This window comes from Oncorhynchus kisutch, linkage group LG8 (assembly GCF_002021735.2).
Source record: "Oncorhynchus kisutch isolate 150728-3 linkage group LG8, Okis_V2, whole genome shotgun sequence".
In the NCBI taxonomy this organism is placed as follows: Eukaryota; Metazoa; Chordata; class Actinopteri; order Salmoniformes; family Salmonidae; genus Oncorhynchus; species Oncorhynchus kisutch.
The window spans coordinates 23,739,295-23,763,029 of record NC_034181.2 but is presented as its reverse complement, the minus strand read 5'-3'; the positions used below and the strand labels follow the sequence as shown (position 1 = coordinate 23,763,029).

At 41.8% G+C, this 23,735-nt stretch overlaps 1 protein-coding gene across 1 annotated transcript in view; it reads left to right on the top strand.

The window, feature by feature from the left end:
• htr7c (5-hydroxytryptamine (serotonin) receptor 7c) overlaps positions 1-23,735 on the top strand; it is a 78,189-nt gene that overhangs the window by 50,031 nt on the left and 4,423 nt on the right. The gene's annotated exons all lie outside the window — the stretch shown is intronic.

The following is a 23,735-nucleotide window of genomic DNA, read 5'->3' as shown; positions in this document are numbered from 1 at the left end:
CCCAATATATTCACATTTACATAAGTATTCAGATCCTATACTCAATACTTTGTTGAAGCACCTTTGGCAGCGATTACAGCATTGAGTCTTCTATGACACTATAAGCTTGGCACACTTGTATTTGGGGAGTTTCTCCCATTCTTCTCTGCAAATCCTCTCAAGCTCTGTCAGGTTGGATGGGAAGTGTCGCTGCACAGCTATTTTCAGGTCTCTGCAGAGATGTTTGATCAGGTTCAAGTCCGGGCTCTGGCTGGGCCACTCAAGGACATTCAGGGACTTGTCCCGAAGCCACTCCTGTATTGTCTTGGCTGTGTGCTTATGGTTGTTGTCCTGTTAGAATGTGAACCTTCACCTCAGTCTGAGGTCCTGAGTGGTCTGGAGCAGGTTTTCAACAAGGATCTCTCTGTACTTTGCTCTGTTCATCTTTCTCTCGATCCTGACTAGTCTTCCAATCATTGCCGCTGAAAAACATCCCCACAGCATGATTCTGCCACCACCAGATTTCCCCATAGGGATGGTATTGGCCAGGTAATGAGCGCGGCCTGGTTTCCTCCAGACGTGACGTCAGGCCAAGGAGTTCAATCTTGGTTTCATCAGACCAGAGAATCTTGTTTCTCATGGTCTGAGAGTACTTTAAGTGCCTTTTGGCAAACTCCAAGCGGGCTGTCAGGTGCCTTTTCTCCCATCTCCACAGAGGAACTCTAGAGCTCTGTCAGAGTGACCATCGGGTCTTGGTCACCTCTCTGACAAAGGCCCTTCTCCGGTGATTGCTCAGTTTGGCTGGGCGGCCAGCTCTAGGTAATGTCTTGGTGGTTCCAAACTAATTCCATTTAAGAATGATGGAGGCCAATGTGTTCTTTTTTAAATTTGTATTTATTTAACCTTTATTTAACTAGGCAAGTCAGTTAAGAACAAATTATATTTACAATGACAGCCTACCAAAAGGCAGAAGGCCTCCTGCGGGGACGGGGGCCTGCGATTAGAAATAAAAAGTAAATACAATATAAATATATGACAAAACACACATCACAACAAGAGAGACAACACTACATAAAGAAAGACCTAAGACAACAACATAGCAAAGCTACCATGACAACACAACATGGTAGTAACACAACATAACAACAACATGGTAGTAACACAACATGGTAGCAGCACAAAACATGGTACAAACATGATTGGGCACAGAAAACAGCACAAAGCGCAAGAAGGTAGAGACAACAATACATCACATAAAGCAGCCACAATTGTCAGTAAGAGTGTCCATGATAGAGTCTTTGAGATTGAGATAAAACTGTCCAGTTTGAGTGTTTGTTGCAGCTCATTCCAGTCGCTAGCTGCAGCGAACTGAAAAGACGAGCGACCCAGCGATGTGTGTGCCTTGGGGACCTTTAACCAAATGTGACTGGCAGAACGGGTGTTGTATGTGGAGGATGAGGGCTGCAGTATATATCTCAGATAGGGGGGAGTGAGGCCTAAGAGAGTTTTATAAATAAGCATCAGCCAGTGGGTCTTGCGACGGGTATTCAGAGATGACCAGTTTACAGAAGAATATAGAGTGCAGTGATGTGACCTATAAGGAGCATTGGTGGCAAATCTGATGGCCAAATGGTAAAGAACATCTAGCCGCTCGAGAGCACCCTTACCTGCCAATCTATAAATTATGTCTCCGTAATCTAGCATGGGTAGGATGGTCATCCGAATCAGGGTTAGTTTGGCAGCTGGGGTGAAAGAGGAGCAATTACAATAGAGGAAACCAAGTCTAGATTTAACTTTAGCCTACAGCTTTAACTTTAGCCTCAGCTGTGCTGAGAGAACGACAGTGCACCGTCTAGCCATACTCCCAAGTAGTTGTATGAGGTGACTACCTCAAGTTCTAAACTCTCAGAGATAATAACACCGGTGGGAGGAGGGTCATTATTCTTACCAAACCACATGACCTTTGTTTTGGAGGTGTTCAGATCAAGGTTAAGGGTAGAGAAAGCTTGTTGGACACTAAGAAAGCTTTGTTGTAGAGAATTTAACACCAGATCCAGGGAGGGGCTTGCTGAGTATAAGACAATTAGCTGCATATAAATTGATGAAAGAGCTTCCTACTGCCTGAGCTATGTTGTTGATGTAAATTGGAAAGAGCGTGGGGCCTAGGATCGAGCCTTGGTGACAGGCACTTCTAAAGCCATGACATCATTTTCTGGAATTTTCCAAGCTGTTTAAAGTTACTTAACTTAGTGTATGTAAACTTCTGACCCACTGGAATTGTGATACAGTGAATTGTAAGTTAAATAATCTGTCTGTAAACAATTGTTGGAAAAATGACTTGTGTCATGCACAAAGTAGATGTCCTAACCGTCTTGCCAAAACTATAGTTTGTTAACAAGAAATTTGTGGAAAGTTTTAATGATTCCAACCTAAGTGTATGTAAACTTCCGACTTCAACTGTATATACAGTGGGGAGAACAAGTATTTGATACACTGCCGATTTTGCAGGTTTTCCTACTTACAATATCATAGGTACACTTCAACTGTGAGAGACGGAATCTAAAACAAAAATCCAGAAAATCACATTGTATGATTTTTAAGTAATTAATTTACATTTTATTGCATGACATAGTTAAATCTAGAATTGGCTTCCTATTTCGCAACAAAGCATCCTTCACTCATGCTGCCAAACATACCCTTGTAAAACTGACCATCCTACCAATCCTCGACTTCTGCGATGTCATTTACAAAATAGCCTCCAATACCCTACTCAACAAATTGGATGCAGTCTATCGTGGTGCAATCCGTTTTGTCACCAAAGCCCCATATACTACCCACCATTGCGACCTGTACGCTCTCGTTGGCTGGCCCTCGCTTCATACTCGTCGCCAAACCCACTGGCTCCATGTCATCTACAAGACCCTGCTAGGTAAAGTCCCCCCTTATCTCAGCTCGCTGGTCACCATAGCATCTCCCACTTGTAGCACACGCTCCAGCAGGTATATCTCTCTAGTCACCCCCAAAACCAATTCTTTCTTTGGCCGCCTCTCCTTCCAGTTCTCTGCTGCCAATGACTGGAACGAACTACAAAAATCTCTGAAATTGGAAACACTTATCTCCCTCACTAGCTTTAAGCACCAACTGTCAGAGCAGCTCACAGATTACTGCACCTGTACATAGCCCACCTATAATTTAGCCCAAACAACTACCTCTTTCCCAACTGTATTTTATTTATTTATTTATTTTGCTCCTTTGCACCCCATTATTTTTATTTCTACTTTGCACATTCTTCCATTGCAAAACTACCATTCCAGTGTTTTACTTGCTATATTGTATTTACTTTGCCACCATGGCCTTTTTTGCCTTTACCTCCCTTCTCACCTCATTTGCTCACATTGTATATAGACTTGTTTATACTGTATTATTGACTGTATGTTTGTTTTACTCCATGTGTAACCCTGTGTCGTTGTATCTGTCGAACTGCTTTGCTTTATCTTAGCCAGGTCGCAATTGTAAATGAGAACTTGTTCTCAACTTGCCTACCTGGTTAAATAAAGGTAAAATAAAAAATAAATAAAATAAAATAAGTATTTGATACATCAGAAAAGAATAACTTAATATTTGGTACAGAAACCTTTGTTTGCAATTACAGAGATCATACGTTTCCTGTAGTTCTTGACCAGGTTTGCACACACTGCAGCAGGAATTTTAGCCCACTCCTCCATACAGACCTTCTCCAGATCCTTCAGGTTTCAGGGCTGTCGCTGGACAATACGGACTTTCAGCTCCCTCCAAAGATTTTCTATTGGGTTCAGGTCTGGAGACTGGCTAGGCCACTCCAGGACCTTGAGATGCTTCTTACGGAGCCACTCCTTAGTTGCCCTGGCTGTGTGTTTCGGGTCGTTGTCATGCTGGAAGACCCAGCCACGACCCATCTTCAATGCTCTTACTGAGGGAAGGAGGTTGTTGGCCAAGGTCTCGCGATACATGGCCCCATCCATCCTCCCCTCAATACGGTGCAGTCATCCTGTCCCCTTTGCAGAAAAGCATCCCCAAAGAATGATGTTTCCACCTCCATGCTTCACGGTTGGGATAGTGTTCTTGGGGTTGTACTCATCCTTCTTCTTCCTCCAAACACGGCGAGTGGAGTTTAGACCAAAAAGCTCTATTTTTGTCTCATCAGGCCACATGACCTTCTCCCATTCCTCCTCTGGATCATCCAGATGGTCATTGGCAAACTTCAGACGGGCCTGGACATGCCCTGGCTTGAGCAGGGGGACCTTGCGTGCGCTGCAGGATTTTATTCCATGACGGCGTAGTGTGTTACTAATGGTTTTCTTTGAGACTGTGGTCCCAGCTCTCTTCAGGTCATTGACCAGGTCCTGCCGTGTAGTTCTGGGCTGATCCCTCACCTTCCTCATGATCATTGATGCCCCACGAGGTGAGATCTTGCATGGAGCCCCAGACGGAGGGTGATTGACCGTCATCTTGAACTTCTTCCATTTTCTAATAATGCGCCAACAGTTGTTGCCTTCTCACCAAGCTGCTTGCCTATTGTCATGTAGCCCATCCCAGCCTTGTGCAGGTCTACAATTTTATCGCTGATGTCCTTACACAGCTCTCTGGTCTTGGCCATTGTGGAGAGGTTGGAGTCTGTTTGATTGAGTGTGTGGACAGGTGTCTTTTATACAGGTAACGAGTTTAAACAGGTGCAGTTAATACAGGTAATGAGTGGAGGACAGGAGGGCTTCTTAAAGAGAAACTAGCAGGTCTGTGAGAGCCGGAATTCTTACTGGTTGGTAGGTGGTCAAATACTTATGTCATGCAATATAATGCAAATGAATTACTTAAAAATCATACAATGGGATTTTTGGGATTTTTGTTTTAGATTCCGTCTCTCACAGTTGAAGTGTATCCTATGAAAAAAAAATGACAGACCTCTACATGCTTTGTAAGTAGGAAAACCTGTAAAATCGGCAGTGTATCAAATACTTGTTCTCCCCACTGTATATAGTACCGATTCAAAGTTTGGACTCACCTACTCATTCCAGGGGCTTTCTTTATTTTTACAATGTTCTACATTGTAGAATAATAGTGAAGACATCAAAACTATGAAATGACACATCTGGAATCGTGTAGTCACCAAAAACATGTTAAACAAATCTAAATATATTTTATATTTGAGATTCTTCAAATAGCCACCCCTTGGCTTTATGACAGCTTTGCACACTCTTGGCATTCTCTCAAGGGAGCTTCATGAGATAGTCACCTGGAATGCGTTTCAATTAACAGATGTGCCTTGTAAAAAGTTATTCTGTGGAATTTCTTTCCTTAATGCGTTTGAGCCAAACAGTTGTGTTGTGACAAGTTCGGAGTGAAGATCGACTTGGCTATATCATGGAAAGAACAGCTCAAATAAGCAAAGAGAAATGACAGTATATAATTTCTTTAAGACATGAAGCTTAGTCAACCCTGAACATTTCAAGAACTTTGAAAGTATCTTCAAATGCAGTAGCAAAAATCATCAAGCGCTATGATGAAACTGGCGCTCATAAGGACCGCCAGAGAAAAGGAAGACCCAGAGTTACCTCTGCTGCAGAGGATAAGTTCATTAGAGTTAACTGCACCTCAGACTGCAGCCCAAATAAATGCTTCACAGAGTTCAAGTAACAGACACATCTCAACATCAACTGTTCAGAGGAGACTGTGTGAATCAGGCCTTCATGGTCAAATTGCTGGAAAGAAACCACTACTAAAGGACACCAAAGAAGCACCAAGAAACACAAGCAATGGACATTAGGCTGGTGGAAATCTCTCCTTTGGTTTGATGAGTCCAAATTTGAGATTTTTGGTTCCAACTGCTGTGTCTTTGTGAGACGTGGAGTAGATGAACGGATGATCTCTGCATGTGTGGTTGCCACCGTGAAGCATGGAGGAGGTGTGATGGTGTGGGCGTGCTTTGCTGGCAACACTGTCAGTGATTTATTTAGAATTCAAAGCACAGTTAACCAGCATGGTTACCACATCATTCTGCAGCAATACACCATCCCATCTGGTTTGCACTTAGTGGGACTATAATTCATTTTTCAACAGTACAATGACCCAACACACCTCCAGGCTGTGTAAGGGCTTTTTAACCAAAGGGCTTTTTAACAAAGAAGGAGTGTGATGGAGTGCTGCATCAGATGACCTGGCCTCCACAATCACCCTATCTCAAGCCAATCGAGATGGTTTGGGATGAGTTGGACCGCAGAGTGAAGGAAAAGCAGCCAACAAGTGCTCAGAATATGTGGGAACTTCTTCAAGACTGTTGGAAAAGCATTCACTATTTAGACTTTGGGACCACATATGTATGCATTCACCCGTGGTCTTTTCTTTGGGGATTTTGTCATACACAGTCAAGTGCATTTTTTTGGGTTGAAGAACGGCAACTACAGAGACACGTACTTGTTTGAGCAACTCAAATCTAAATTCAATGTAGAATCAGTTTAACAGGTGACAAACAGATTATTTTACTATTGTAACATTCAGTGGGGAGACTTCTACCGCTTCAGGAGCCCAGGCTTTTGCCATAGATGGTACATTTCTCGTCTCTGGACCACACTAGTTTTAGATTTCATTTTGCTAAGGCACTTCTCTCTCTACATCGGTCAGCTACTTTGGTGACCATGGTGGGATCCTTTTGATATGCCTATGGGGCCTGGGCACACAAATGCTCCGAGAGAGAAAGGGGGAATACTGACAGTTCTACAGTGTCCATCAGAGGCCCAGGCTTTTGGCATAGATGGTAAAGCTCTCATTTCTGGACTGCAACATTGTAAGATTGTGCCCTCCACAGCACTTGATATACATTGATTAGTAGGTTACACTATATTTAGATACTTCAAATACTGCCTGAGACACCTTTGCCTTTTGTCTCCATACTCAATAATTGTGAAACACTATTTGTGATGGTGTTCTTTGTTCAAATGTATATGCATGAAACGTACATTATGGGTAACATGTCTCACACTCTGTCACAGTTAGTAGATTAATGAATGGATTGGCAAGATTTTGGTACCGTCAACTTTTAGAAGGTTAGTAGGAAAGCGAATCATTTAAACCACCACAAATACTCACATTCACTGAACATTTAGCATTTTAAACTCAAACATTAATTTCCCAACTTTTTCTATAATCCTACAGCCTCTCTACCATTCTCCATACCTTATATTCCAATGCATCCAACATTATGCACGCCTATCATGATATTGGGAAGCTGCTATTTGAAAACTCATCTGGTTTTGAAATCCAACTTTGTTTATCTTATTGCAGAGCACATTATACAACAGTTTTTTTTAGAGAAGATTTTATTGCAACGTATGCTATATGTGTAGGCTATGCCATATATATTGGCTAATATGGATATGCAGCTGTTGTTTTTAAACCTCCATTCTAGCATACATGACACACTCAAACACACACACCTTCGATCAACATGCTTTTGTTTCAGTTTCAGTGCAACGTTTATGATTGAATGTTTCTTTAAGCCTGCAGCTAGTTACTTGAAATGAGGCATATAATCATGCATAAGCATGATTACAAAATGTAATTCACTGACAGAGATAGCTAATGAAACACAAACTGACATTTACAGTAGCTGGCTTAGGCTACTCAAACTGTAACATTGGCTAGCTTTCAATAAATTGGCTAAATGGTCAACAGTGTTCCCTATTCATACGATCAAAACAATTCATATTGCATGCTGCATATTTAAAGTGCACTTGAAAACAGATATTTATCTTATTTCAGTCTTTGGGAGCTAGCTACAGTGTCTTCAGAAAGTATTCACAACCCTTGACCTTTTTAACATTTTGTTGTGTTACAGCCTGAATTTAAAATTGATTAAATTGAGATTGGGTGTAATTGGTCTCAATACACACAATACTCCGTAATGTCAATTGGAATTCTGTTTTGAGACATTTTTACAAATTAATAAAAAATGTAAAGCTGAAATATCTTGAGTCAATAAATATTCAACCCCTTTTTTATGGTAAGCCTAAATAAGTTCAGGAGTAAACATTTTCTTAAGTCACAATACGTTGCATTGACTCACTCTGTGTGCAATAGTAGTGGTTACAATGGTTGTTGATGCCTCATCTCTGTACCCCACACATACAATTATCTGTAAGGTCCTTCAGTTGAGCACTGAATTTCAAACACAGATTCAAAGAAGGGCCCCTATTGGTAGATGGGTAAAAACAAAAGCAGACATTAAATATCGCATTGAGCATGGTGAAGTTATTAATTACACTTTGGATGATTTATCAATGCACCCAGTCACTACCAAGATACAGGCATCCTTCCTAACTCAGTTGCTGGAGAAGAAGGAAACCACTCAGGGATTTCACCATGAGGCCAATGGTGACTTTCAAACAGTTACAGAGTTTAATGGCTGTGATTGGAGAAAACTGAGGATGGATCAACAACATTGTAGTTACTTTACAAAACTAACCTAAATTACAGAGTGAAAAGCAGGAAGCCCGTACGGAATAAATAAGGCACTAAAATGTGGCAAAGAAATGAACTTCATGTCCTGATTACAAAGTGTTATGATTGGGGCAAATCCAACACATCACTGAGTACCACTCTTTATATTTTCAAGCATGGTGGTGACTGCATCATGCTATGGGTATGCGTGTCATCGGCAAGGACTAGGGAGTGTTTTGGGGGGGATAAAAAATAAATGGTGTAGAGCTAAGCACAAGCAAAATTCTAGAGGAAATATGGTTCAGTCAGCTTTCCAACAGTCACTGCGAGACAAAGCCACCTTTCAGCAGGACAATAAACTAAAACACAAGGCTAGATATACACTGGAGTTGCTTGAACATCTATGGCAAGACTTGAAAATGGCTGTCTAGCAATGATCAACAACCAACTTGACAGAGCTTGAAGAATAAAAATTAAAATGCAAATATTGTACAATCCAGGTGTCTCCAAGCTTTTAGATACTTACTTCAAAAAGACTCATGGCTGTAATTGCTGCCAAAGATGATTCTAACATGTATTGACAAAAAATGTTTTTTTAAAGTTGTCCTTTTGGCGGTATTGTGTGTAGATGGGTGAGACATTTTTGTTTTCAAATCAATTTTGAAGTCAGCACTCTCTGAAGTAGCGCCATGGTATAGCCGGAGGACAGCTAGTTTCCGTCCTCCTCTGGGTACATTGATTTCAATACAAAACCCAGGAGGCTCATGATTATGCCCTTCCATAGACTTACACAGTAATTATGCCGTTCTCCAACGTATCAGAGCTCTTGCAGCATGAACTGACATGTTGTCCACCCAATCAAAGGATCAGAGAATGAATCTACTACTGAAAGCAAAAGCTTCAGCTGGTTAGCGCTGCAGTGCATGACATGTCATGAGTAGTTGGCTCAAAGAGAAAGATAATAGTGTAACAGTTTTGAACAAATACATTTATTCAAAAATGAAGGATAGGTAAGAGAGAGAGAGTGAGAGAGCTAGCTAACATTATATTCTGTAGGATTTTTTTTCACTTTCACTTACTTAGCTAGCAAATGCAGGTAGCTAGTTTAGCCTACTCAAACACCCTGCTCAAACTGAGAGGAATGCTATGTTAGCTAGCTGGCCATGACTATCCAACACTGGAACCCTTCCAAGTCAAGGTAAGCTTTTGGTTTTATAAATGTATTGTCACCAGGGCCCACCGGTGTAACTGCTAAACTGCTTGCTGTACTCTGTACTGCATGATTGTAGCAGATTTTCTAACGAGCTAGTTCTAGTAGCTATGTTGACTATGACGTTAGCTAATATGGTGACAATGATGTAGGCTGTGTGTAACGGTTAGCAGTTATGGTATGAAGGTCTGGCTTGGATTTTTTTTTTCGCCTGTTCACAGACAGCTTTCTGTTGTGTTCACAAGTGAAGTGAAAGGTGAGAGAAGGAGAGTGCGTAGATGCGAGAAGGAGATATTATAAAATGAGCAAAGTGATCATGCTGTCTGTATGTGGCTGCTATGAAAGTGAACTGTGCGTGTGATCAGGGGTGTATTCATTTAGTAAATTCTGTTGGCAAAGTTTCTTAAAAGGAACGAAACAAAGATAAACATACATGAATTTGTCCAAAAGAAACTCTCATTTGCAACTGTTGGACTAATGATTACACCCTAGATCAGTTAGATGCAGCCAAGAGTGTGCTAGGTGGTATTGAATGTGTCACTGTCTGTCACCTTGATTACAAGATTTTTTTTCTCTCAACCTATGTTTTAAACATTAATTCATAGATCTAGGTTGTAGCACCCTCATGGTGGGTATAGGAAACATTTTTAGTATCATGTAGTAGCCTAAACCTATCAATGTTACATTGAGCTGGGTGAATGGAATATGAATGACAGTCATCCAATATCCTGTAATAGAAATAAGGCCATGCTCATTAAAAAAAATGAGCATCTTAAACGGCACCGACCGCCACTGAAGTCAAGGGGTATGAATACTTTCTCAAGGCAATTTGCAAACGGAGTATGAATATGCAAATTAGATCAGGTTGTTGGTTACTGTGTGTTTATCTACATAAACCAAATCACATATAACTTTAAATGAACTTGCTTCTCACAGAGAAAACAAACTAAACATAATAAATGTACTAAATATACTAAACTACATGTATTCAATGTCTCAACAAATGCAGGTAAATCCAATACAAGTTGAAATCATCAGCATGGAAATGAAACAAAGCGCAAAGACAGGATATTTAATATTTTATACAAATACAACATTTACTTGAGAGAAATGTGAACACTAGGGATGTTGACCACAGGATGTTTAAAGGGGCCATACGAGTCTAAGCCAGGGGGGGGGGGTGTTCTACTAAGCTAAGTGGAATTGTTTTAAGAGGGTCTTACCAAGGATCGTTTTGCTATTTGATTTAGAATTTTAAGACCCATTGAAGTATCCCCCCAAATTATTTTCTAATTATTTGCAGAAAATTTTTATTTTTCCTCACTGCTATTTGCCCATACAAACACACTGAATAACATATTCACTACATGGAACAACAGATATCCCCCCAACAACAACAAAATATGTAAAGGAAGTTTGTTCTGAAGTGTCTGTCCTATATCTGAGAGACATAAGAAAGATCAGGAAACATTATAATTTTTTACATGTATTTAACCCCTTCTTTGTGGCACTAAACAATCTCCATATATACACTACAGGTCAAAAGTTTTAGAACAGCTACTCATTCAAGGGTTTTTCTTTATTTTTACTATTTTCTACATTGTAGAATAATAGTGAAGACATCATGAAGTAACCAAAAAAGTGTTAAACAAATGAAAATATATTTGATATTTGATATTCTTCAAATAGCCACCCTTTGCCTTGATGACAGCTTTGCACACTCATGGCATTCCAACAGCCTGGAGGTGTTTTGGGTCATTGTCCTGTTGAAAAACAAATGATAGTGCCACTCTATGCCCACACCAGATGGGATGGCGTATCGCTGCAGAAAGCTGTGGTAGCCATACTGGTTACCACAGTTAAGTTAATTCTAAATAAACCACATACAATGTCACCAGCAAAGCACCCCCACACCATAACACCACCTCCTCCATGCTTTACGGTGGGAAATGCACATGCGGAGATCATCCGTTCACCCACACCGTGTCTCTCAAAGACACACCGATTTGAACCAAAAATCTCAAATTTGGACTCCAGACCAAAGGACACATTTCCACCGGTCTAATGTCCATTGCTCGTGTTTCTTGGCCCAATCAAGTCTCTTCTTATTATTGGAGTGCTTTAGTAATGGTTTCTTTGCAGCAATTCGACCATGAAGGTCTGATTCACACAGTCTCCTCCGAACAGTTGATGTTGAGATGTGTCTGTTACTTGAACCCTTTGAAGCATTTATTTGGGCTGCAATTTCTGAGGCTGGTAACGCTAATGAACATATCCTCTGCAGCAGAGGTAACTCTGGGTCTTCCATTCCTGTAGCGGTCCTCGTGAGAGCCAGTTTCATCATAGTGCTTGATGGTTTTTGCAACTGCACTTGAAGAGACTTTCAAAGTTCTTAAAATGTTCAATATTGACTGACATTCATGTCTTAAAACGTCTACAGGATCGGTGTCACCCCCGCTGGACTGTTGAGCTAACGTAGGCTAATGTGATTAGTATGAGGTTGTAAATAACACGAAAAATTCCCAGTATATAGACATAAACCCAGCAAAAAAAGAAACATCCCTTTTTCAGGACCGTCTTTCAAAGATAATTAGAAAAAATCCAAATAACTTCACAGATCTTCATTGTTCAGTTTATATCTCAGTTGTTGCATCTTGTTATGTTCATACAAAAATTTACACGTTAAGTTTGCTGAAAATAAATGCACTTGAGAGTGAGAGGACGTATCTTTTTTTGCTGAGTTTATCTGATATGAACCGAAAGCTTAATTTCTTGTTAATCTAACTGCACTGTCCAATTTACACTATCTACTACAGTGAAAGAATACCATGCTATTGTTTGAGGAGATTGCACAGATATGAACTTGAAAATGTATTTTAAAAAATCAATTAGGCATATTTGGGCAGTCTTGATACAACATTTTAAACAGACATGCAATGGTTCATTGGATCAGTCTAAAACTTTGCCCATACACTGCTGCCATCTAGTGGCCAAAATCTTTCTAAATCATCTAGTGGCCTTTCACTTGCATTTCAAAGATGATGGTACACAAAAAATGTATTATCTTTTAGGTGACTACCTCACGAAGCTGGTTGAGAGAATGCCAAGAGTGTGCAAAGCTGTCTGTCATCAAGGCAAAGGGAGGCTATTTGAAGAATCTCAAATATAAAATATATTTTCATTTGTTTCACACTTTTTTGGTTACTTACATGAGTTATTTCATAGTTTTGATGTCATCACTATTTTCTACAATGTAGAAAATAGTGAAAATAAAGAAAAACCCTTGAATGAGTAGGTGTTCTAAAACGTTTGACATGTAGTGTACCGTCGTGGCCAAAAGTTTTGAGAATGACACAAATATACATTTTCAAAGTTTGCTGCTTCAGTGTCTTTAGGTATTTTTTGTCAGATGTTACTATGGAATACTGAAGTATAATTACAATAATTTCATAAATGTCAAAGGCTTTTATTGACAATTACATGAAGTTGATCCAAAGAGTCAATATTTGCAGTGTTGACCCTTCTTTTTCAAGACCTCTGCAATCTGCCCCTGCATTGCTGTTAATTAACTTCTGGGCCACATCCTGACTGATGGCAGCCCATTCTTGCATAGTCAATGCTTGGAGTTTGTCAGAATTTGTGGGTTTTTGTTTGTCCACCCGCCTCTTGAGGGTTGACCCCAAGTTCTCAATGGAATTAAGGTCTGGGGAGTTTCCTGGCCATGGACCCAAAATATCGATGTTTTGTTCCCTGAGCCACTTAGTTATCTCTTTTGCCTTATGGCAAGGTGCTCCATCATGCTGGAAAAGGCATTGTTCATCACCAAACTGTTCCTGGATGGTTGGGAGAAGTTGCTCTCGGAGGATGTGTTGGTACCATTCTTTATTCATGGCTGTGTTCTTAGGCAAAATTGTGAGTGAGCCCACTCCCTTGGCTGAGAAGCAACACCACACATGAATGGTCTCAGGATGCTTTACAGTTGGCGTGACACAGGACTGATGGTAGCGCTTACTTTGTCTTCTCTGGACAAGCTTTTTTCCGGATGCCCCAAACATTCGGAAAGGGGATTCATCAGAGAAAATGATTTTACCCCAGTCCTCAGCAGTCCAATTCCTGTACCTTTTACAAAATATCAGTCTGTCCCTGATGTTTTTCCTGGAGAGAAGTGGTTGCTTTTCTGCGCTTCTTGACATCAGGCCATCCTCGAAAGTATTCGCCTCACTGTGCATGCAGATTCACTCACACCTGCCTGCTGCCATTCCTGAGCAAGCTCTGTACTTGTGCTGCCCCGATCCCACAGCTGAATCAACTTTCGGAGATGGTCCTGGAGCTTGCTGGACTTTCTTGTGCGCCCTGAAGCCTTCTTCACAACAATTGAACCACTCTCCTGGAAGTATTTGATGATCCGATAAATGGTTGATTTCGGTGCAATCTTACTGGCATCAATATCCTTGCTTGTGAAGCCCCATGTTTTTCAACTGGTACCAGGAACCATCATGTCTTTAGAAGCCTGTGGGCGTCCTAGAGCAAAACAACATGTACGTGACAGTCTCACCCTTCCACAATGGGGTGGCCCAAACTGTTCGAACACTACAGACAGAAGGTGGCACTACAGATAGAAGGCGGCATGGTAGCCTAGTGGTTAGAGCGTTGGACTAGTAACCGAAAGGTTGCAAGTTCAAATCCCCAAGCTGACAAGGTACAAATCTGTTGTTCTGCCCCTGAACAGGCAGTTAACCCACTGTCATTGAAAATAAGAATTTGTTCTTAACTGACTTGCCTAGTAAAATAAAGTTGTTTCTACAACTTGATTGGAATTGGAATGCACCTGCGGTAAAATCAATTGATTGGACATGTTTTGGAAAGCCACATGCCCCTCTATATAAGGTCCCACAGAGCAAAAACCAAGCCACGAGGTTGAAGGAATTGAGACTCAGTGGCCTCCATGGAGATGGGAGAACCTTCCAGAAAGATAACCATCTCTGCAGCACTCCACCAATCAGGCCTTTATGGTAGAGTGGCCAGACGGAAGCCAATCCTCAGTAAAAGGCACATGACAGCCTTCTTGGAGTCTCCCAAAAGACACCTAAAGACTCTCAGACCATGAGAAACAAGATTATCTGGTGTGATGAAACCAAGATAACTTTTTGGCCTGAATGCCAAGCATCATGTCTGGAGCAAACCTTGCACCTTCCCTATGGTGAAGCATGGTAGAGGCAGCATCATGCTTTGAGGATATTTTTCAACAGCAGGGACTGGGAGACAAGTCAGGATTGAAGGATGGATTAACGGAGCAAATGTCAGAGAGATTCTTGATGAAAACCTGCTCCGGAGCGCTCAGGACCTTCCAACAGGACAATGACCCTATGCGCAAAACCAAGACAACGCAGGAGTGGCTTCAGGACAAGTCTCAATGTCCTTGAGTGTCCAAGTCAGAGCCTGGACTTGAACCTGATCTAACATCTTTGAAGAGACCTGAAAATAAGTTTTGCAGCGGCACTCCCATCCAAGCTGACAGAGCTTGAGAGGATCTGCAGAGAAGAATGGGAGAAACTCCTCAAATACAGGTGTTCCAAGCTTGTAGCGTCATACCCAAGAAGACTCGAGGCTGTAATTGCTGCCAATGTTGCTTCAACAAAGTACTGAATTCTAGGTTGGTAAATGTGATTTTTCCATTTGTGACTTTGAATACATTTTAAAAAATGTGTAAAAACTAGTTTTTGCTCTGTCATCATGAGGTATTGTATGTAGATTGATGAGGGGAAAAACATTGAATCCACTTTAGACTAAGGCTGTCCTGTAATAAAATGTTGAAGAAGTCAAGGGGTCTGAATACTTTTTGAATGCACTGTACATGTGTGGGTAGGCCATGTCAAATGGATACATGTTGAAGGCCAGAGTATTACTGGATAGATATACTACCCAGCTAGCACAGATGTTTCAGACCAGATGCCTTTTGGCAAACACCAAGCTGGCGGGCTGTTGTGCCTTTTACTGAGGAGTAGCTTCCGTGGAGTGATTGGTGGAGTGCTGCAGAGATGGTTGTCCTTCTGGAAGGTTCTTGGTCACCTCCTTGACCAAGGCTCTTATCCCCCGATTCTTCAGTTTGACTGGGCAGCCAGCTCTAGGAAGAGTATTGGTGGTTCCTACTACTTCCATTTAAGAATCAAATCAAATCAAATGTATTTATATAGCCCTTCGTACATCAGCTGATATCTCAAAATGCTGTACAGAAACCCAGCCTAAAACCCCAAACAGCAAGCAATGGAGGTGTAGAAGCACGGTGGCTAGGAAAAACTCCCTAGAAAGGCCAAAATCTAGTAAGAAACCTAGAGAGGAACCAGGCTATGAGGGGTGGCCAGTCCTCTTCTGGCTGTGCCGGGTGGAGATTATAACAGAACATGGCCAAGATGTTCAAATGTTCATAAATGACCAGCATGGTCAAATAATAATAATCACAGTAGTTGTCGAGGGTTCAGCAAGTCCGCACCTCAGGAATAATTGTCAGTTGGCCTTTTATAGCCGATCATTAAGAGTATCTCGACCACTCCTGTTGTCTCTGGAGAGTTGAAAACAGGAGTTCTGGGAAAGGTAGCACGTCCGGTGAACAGGTCAGGATTCCATAGCCGCAGGCAGAACAGTTGAAACTGGAGCAGCAGCACGGCCAGGTGGACTGGGGACAGCAAGGAGTCATCATGCCAGGTAGTCCTGAGGCATGGTCCTAGGGCTCAGGTCCTCCGAGAGAGAAAGAAAGAGAGAATTAGAGAAAGCATACTTAAATTCACACAGGACACCGGATAAGACAGGAGAAGTACTCCAGATATAACAAACTGACCCTAGCCCCCCGACACATAAACTACTGCAGCATGAATACTGGAGGCTGAGACAGGAGGGGTCAGAAGACACTGTAGCCCCATCCGATGATACCCCCCGGACAGGGCCAAACAGGAAGGATATAACCCCACCCACGTTGCCAAAGCACAGCCCCCACACCACTAGAGGGATATCTTCAACCACCATCCTGAGACAAGGCCGAGTATAGCCCACAAAGACACCACGGCCCAACCCAAGGGGGGGGGGGGGGGGGGGGGGGGGGGGGGGGGGGGGCATGAAAGAGCACCAGTAAGTAGGAATGATGGAGGCCACTGTGTTCTTGGGGACCTTCAATGCTGCAGACATTTTTTGGTACCCTTGCCCAGATCTGTGCCTCGACACAATCCTGTCTCAGAGCTCTACGGACAATTCTTTCGACTTCATGGCTTAGTTTTTGCTCTGACATGCACTATCAACTGTTGGACCTTATATAGACCGGTGTGTGCCTTTCCAAGTCATGTCCAATCAATTCAATTTGCCGCAGGTGGACTCTAATCAAGTTGAAGAAACATCTCAATGATGATCAATGGAAATATGTTCAATTTCGAGTCTCATAGCAAAGGGTCTGAATACTTATGTAAATAGTTTTTTTTGTTTTTAATTTTTAATACATTTTCATCAAAAAAATAAACAACCTTTTTCGCTTTGTCATTATGGGGTATTGTGTGTAGATTGATGAGAGAGAGAAAAATTCAATGAATTTTAGAATAAAATGTGGAGAAAGTCAAGGACTGAATACTTTCCGAATGCACTGTATTTAATTACCCATTCACAGTCTTACACCGTGATGTAAGTGCACTGGGACTGACAGAGAAAGAGTGTTTGAGACTGAGATGCTTATTAATGCATTAGTAAGAGTTGGGATGGGGGAGTGAGTGGAGTGGAGTGGTGGCATGACTCTGTTGTTGTGTAACCAAGGCAAGACACATACACCAACCTACCAGTCTGATCCTGGAAAAACTCTCAGATTGCTATCACCCAGTTGATAAGAGAACGGAATGTATATGTTTTTTAAAAACATTCTTAGAACATTCTGTGAAAGTTACTTACATTTTCTTCTATTTTTGTATTTAAAGTTCATGTTCTGAGAATGGAATTTAGAGCTAATTGATGTTAATGTGTAGGTTATTTTTTACATTCCCGGAATATTGCCAAGGACTGACATAACAGATACATACATTCTTTGAATGTTCTGAGAACATCTCTTAAGTCATACCATTTTTTAATGCTCCCAGAATGTTATAAAAATATGACATTAAATATTATCACATGGGAACACGTGTGGAATATTCTGTAGAAGAATGTTATTTCTTAACGTTCTCTGAACTATTTGAGAACATTACTTTCAATAGAACCATGAGGAAACCTGTGGGAAATGTTATGCTGAAGTACTGAAATTTCCACAGAAGAACGTTTTTCCCAATGTTGTTCCCAATGTCAAACCAGTTGAAATGTCTATTGCCCAAAAAATATTAAATGTAACCATGTTAGAACTTTTAGAAAACATTCAGATAAAGTAATAAAAATAAAGAAAATACAAATGCTTTGTCAAGTTTCTTTAATACCTATCTTGCACCATTCCCAGAAAGTTGTGGGAACGTTGTATGCAAAATAACCATAGGACATCTACTGAACGTTCTCAAGCTCTATACAACATATGGTTCTCAGAACGTTATGTTCTAGCTCGGAGTGCTGTCGTGTTTTCCTGATCCTGCTGCCCCAGTGTCTCTATGTTTTGTATTGTCAAATCAAATCAAATGTTATTAGTCACATGCGCGGAATACAACAGGTGAACATTACAGTGAAATGCTTACATATTTGATTAGATGCAAGATAGTGGCTGGCGAAAGGATTCACCCCCTTTGCATTTGTCCTATTTTGTTTTCATTACAACCTGGAATTAAAATAGATTTTGGGGGGATTTGTATCATTTTTTTTATACAACATGCTTACCACTTTGAAGATGCAAAACATTTTTTCTTGTGAAACAAACAAGAAATAAGACAAAAAAACAGAAGACTTGAACGTTCATAACTATTTAAGTCCCCCCCCCCTAAAGTCAATACTTTGTAGAGCCACCAGCACTTACAGCTGCAAGTCTGTTGGGGTATGAATCTATAAGCTTGGCACATCTAGCCACTGGGATTTTTGCCCATTCTTCAAGGCAAAACTGCTCCAGCTCCTTCAAGTTGGATCGGTTCTGCTGGTGTACAGCAATCTTTAAGTCATACCACATATTCTCAGTTGGATTGAGGTCTGGGCTTTGACTAGGCCATTACAATACATTTAAATGTTTCCCCTTAAACCACTTGAGTGTTGCTTTAGCAGTATGCTTAAGGCCATTGTCCTGTTGGAAGGCGAACCTCCGTCCCAGTCTCAAATCTCTGGAAGACTGATATAGGTTTCCCTCAAGAATTTCCCTATATTCAATTCTGACCAGTTTCCCAGTCCCTGCCGATGAAAAACATCCCCACAGCATGATGCTGTCACCACCATGCTTCACTGTGGGGATTGTGTTCTCGGGGTAATGAGAGGTGTTGGGTTTGTGCCAGACATAACGTTTTCCTTGATGGCCAAAAAGCTACATTTTAGTCTCATCTGACCAGAGTACCTTCTTTCATACATTTGGGGAATCTCTCACATGCCTTTTGGCGAACATCAAACCTGTTTGCTTATTTTTTTCTTTAAGCAATGGCTTTTTACTGGCCACTCTTCCGTAAAGCCCAGCTCTGTGGAGTTTACGGCTTAAAGTGGTCCTAAGAAATAAAAGTAACAAGTCATTTAAAGAGCAGCAGTAAAATAACAATAGCGAAACAATATACGGGGAGTACCGGTACAGCGTCAATGTGCGGGGGCACCGGTTAGTTGAGGTAATACGTACATGTAGGTAAAGTTATTAAAGTGACTACACATAGATGATAACAACAGAGAGTAACAGTGATGTAAAATAGGGGGGAGTGGCAATGCAAATAGTCTGGGTGGCCATTTTATTAGATGTTCAGGATTCTTATGGCTTGGGGGTAGGAACGGTTTAGAAGCCTCTTGGACCTAGACTTGGCTCTCCACTACTGCTTGCTGTGCGGAAGCAGAGAGAACAGTCTATGACTAGGGTGGCTAGAGTCTTTGACAATTTTTAGGGCCTTCCTCTGACAACGCCTGGTATAGTGGTCCTGGATGGCAGAAAGTTTGGCCCCAGTGATGGACTGGGCCGTTCGCACTAGCCTCTGTAGTACCTTGCGGTCGGAGGTCGAACAGTTGCAATACCAGGCAGTGAGGCAACCAGTTTGGGCTCTCGATGGTGCAGCTGTAGAACCTTTTGAGGATCTGAGGACACATGCCAAATCTTTTCAGTCTCCTGAGGGGAAATAGTTTTGTCGTGCCCTCGTCACGACTCTCTTGGTGTGCTTGGACCATGATAGTTTGTTGGTGATGTGGACACCAAGGAACTTGAAGCTCTCAACCTGCTCCGCTACAGCCACTTCGATGAGAATGGGGGCGTGCTCAGTCCTCTTTTTCCTGTAGTCCACAATCATCTCCATTGTCTTGATCACGTTGAGGGAGAGGTTGTTGTCCTGGAACCACACGGACAGGTCTCTGACCTCCTCCCTATAGGCTGTCTCGTCGTTGTCGGTGATCAGGCCTACCACTGTTGTGTCATCGGCAAACTTAAATGGTGTTGGAGTCGTGCCTGGCCGTGCAGTCATGCGTGAACAGGAAGTACAGGAGGGGACTGAGCACGCACGCCTGAGGGGCCCCTGTGTTGAGAATTAACTTGGCGGATGTGTTGTTACCTACCCTTGCCACCTGGGGGCGGCCCATCAGGAAGTCCAGGATCCAGTTGCAGAGGGATGTGTTTAGTCCCAGGGTCCTTAGCTTATTGATGAGCTTCGAGGGCACTGTGGTGTTGAACGCTGAGCTGTAGTCAATGAATAGCAGTCTCACATAGGTGTTCCTTTTGTCCAGGTGGGAAAGGGCAGTGTAGAGTACAATAGAGATGGCATCATCTGTGGATCTGTTTGGGCGGTATGCAAATTGGAGTGGATCTAGGGTTTCTGGGATAATGATGTTGATGTGAACCATGACCAGCCCTTCAAAGCACTTCATGGCTACATATGTGAGTGCTATGAGTCGGTAGTCTTTTAGGCAGGTTACCTTAGTGTTATTGGACACAGGGACTATGGTGGTCTGCTTAAAACATATTGGTATTGCAGACGCGGACAGGGAGAGGTTGAAAATGTCAGTGAAGTCACTTTCCAGTTTGTCAACGCATGCTCGCAGTACACATCCTGGTAATCCGTCTGGCGCTGCGGCCTTGTGAATGTTGACCTGTTTAAAGGTCTTACATGCATGTTTCAGTGTCATTTGCATCGAAGCGAGCATAGAAGTAGTTTAGCTCGTCTGGTAGGCTCGTGTCACTGGGCAGATCTTGGCTGTGCTTCCCTTTGTAGTCTGTAATGGTTTGCAAGCCCTGCCACATCTGACGGGTGTCAGAGCCGGTGTAGTACGATTCGATCTTAGTCGTGTATTGATGCTTTGCCTGTTTGATGGTTTGTCGGAGGGCATAGCGGGATTTCTTATAAGCGTCCAGGTTAGAGTCCCGGCAGCTCTAGCCTTTTGCTCAGTGCGGATGTTGCCTGTAATCCATGGCTTCTGGTTGGGGTATGTATGTACGGTCACTGTGGGGACGACATCATCGACACACTTATTGATGAAGCCAATGACTGATGTGGTGTACTCCTCAATTCCATCAGAGGAATCTTGGAACATTCCAGTCTATGCTAGCAAAACAGTCCTGTAGCTTAGCATGTGCTTCATCTGACCACTTTTTTAATTGATCGAGTCACTGGTGCTTCCTGCTTTCATTTTTGCTTGTAAGCAGGAATCAGGAGGATAGCATTATGGTCAGATTTGCTAAATGGAAGGCGAGGGTGAGCTTTGTATACGTCTCTGTGTGGAGTTTTATTTTTTTGAAATTTCACCTTTATTTAACCAGGTAGGCTATGTCATGATGTTGCCCTCTTTGGGTACATCGAGCACCATCCCCCGCTCTCTGCTCCTACAACCAGACTGCTGAGGTCGTAAATTCAGAGAGAGGATCTCCTCATGGCCACACAGTACGACAGAGTGAATTTTCACAGAGAACAAAGGAATTTCTTCCACCTCACAGAACTTGAGGTCCGAACAACATTTATGTTCCGGAGAAGGTATAAAAGATCAGTGAAGAATCCAGCTACGAACTGGTCCGTTTGTTACATTGTGGTGAGGCTCATGGGAGACGGTGCGGCCACATTACCATAACACTGTTTATACTGTATAATAGCCTCAGATATGAGGTTTACATCTAATTGTTGTATAAGATGAATGAGTGAGGATGATACTGTTTGTAAAATTGTGTAATGTGATTTTGGACTGTTTAATGAAGGAAACTCCAATTCCCTTTTGAGTTTAACTAAATCAGAGGACTGCCCATGAGCCCAGTTAGGGCCATGCATCCCGGGACAGCCCTTTTCTGCAATTCCGAATAAAACCCCAACTTTGAGAAATTCTCAGTAGACCATGTTTTTCTCTATTACGAGTGTACAAAGGTTGCAGACCATTGCTGAATCTTTTAACCATAACACGTGGTTAAACTCTTAGACTATCGATACCGACAGAATAAGAACAAGTCTTTGATAGTAATTACTAGTCTGCAGCTGGGAATCATTGAACGCGAAGAACGACAACCGCCGAAACATCCATTCTACAACAACATGAATGAATGTCGCTCAGAACTATCCCCTCTAACCACGACAGACAGAGAGAGAGAGAGAGAGACGGACAATTCTACAAAAGGAACAAACTTTTCAACAGTGATCAAGACGACACACTGAGCGTAAATATATTGATTGCAATTGTTCCCGAATGAGTGAGCGTTCATATGCAAAGGATTAGTATTTCAATTGCTACAATGATCAAATCTGTAGTGACTTCTCAGGTGAACCCTACTCCCCCTTTTGTCTAACAAGCCACCATGATTTAATTAATCTGAAGACTATTGATCAGATATGAAAATATCTGCAAGGTTATATTAGGAAATTATAACTTTGTAATCTGAATATTTTCCTTGGTACCCCGACTTCCTAGTTAATTACAGTTACATGATTAATCAGTTCGATCAGTTCGCGTAATACTAATTACAGAGAATCTTTGATAAAAACCATAAGTCTTCAGTTTAATGATAGTAAAGACACGACAGCTAGTTGAGAACAAGTTCTCATTTGCAACTGCGACCTGGCCAAGATAAAGCAAAGCAGTGTGACACAGACAACAACACAGAGTTACACATGGAGTAAACAATAAACAAGTCAATGACACAGTAGAGAAAATGAGTAAAGGTGGTCCAGAGTTTTTTCCCTCTGGTTGCACATTTAAAATGCTGCTAGAAATTTGGTAAGACAGATTTAAGTTTCCCTGCATTAAAGTCCCCGGCTACTAGGAGCGCCGTCTCTGGGTGAGCGTTTCCCTGTTTGCTTATGGCAGAATACAGCTCATTCAGTGCTTTCTTAGTGCCAGTTCTTCATGATGCTCTCTGCGCTTTTAACAGACCTCTGAGACTATCACAGTGCAGGTGCATTTATACGGAGACTTGATTACACACAGGTGGATTGTATTTATCATCATTAGTCATTTAGGTCAACATTGGATCATTCAGAGATCCTCACTGAACTTCTGGAGAGAGTTTGCTGCACTGAAAGTAAAGGGGCTGAATAATTTTGCACGCCCCAATTTTTCAGTTTTTGATTTGTTAAAAAAGTTTGAAATATCCAATAAATGTCGTTCCACTTCATGATTGTGTCCCACTTGTTGTTGATTCTTCACAAAAAAATACAGTTTTATATCTTTATGTTTGAAGCCTGAAATGTGGCAAACGGTCGCAAAGTTCAAGGGGGCCGAATACTTTCGCAAGGCACTGTACTCTACCTCAGGCGAGCAAAACCTTGAGACTTCCTTAGATATCGTGCACCAGCTGTTATTTACAAAAATACATAGTCCGCCACCACTTGCCTTACCAGATGCCCCTGTTCTATCCTGCTGATACAGCATTTAACCAGCCAGCTGAATGTTGATAATGTTGTCGTTCAGCCACGACCCCGTGAAGCATAAGATACTACAGTTTTTAATGTCCCGTTGGTAATTTAATCTTCTGCGTAGGTCATCAAATTTA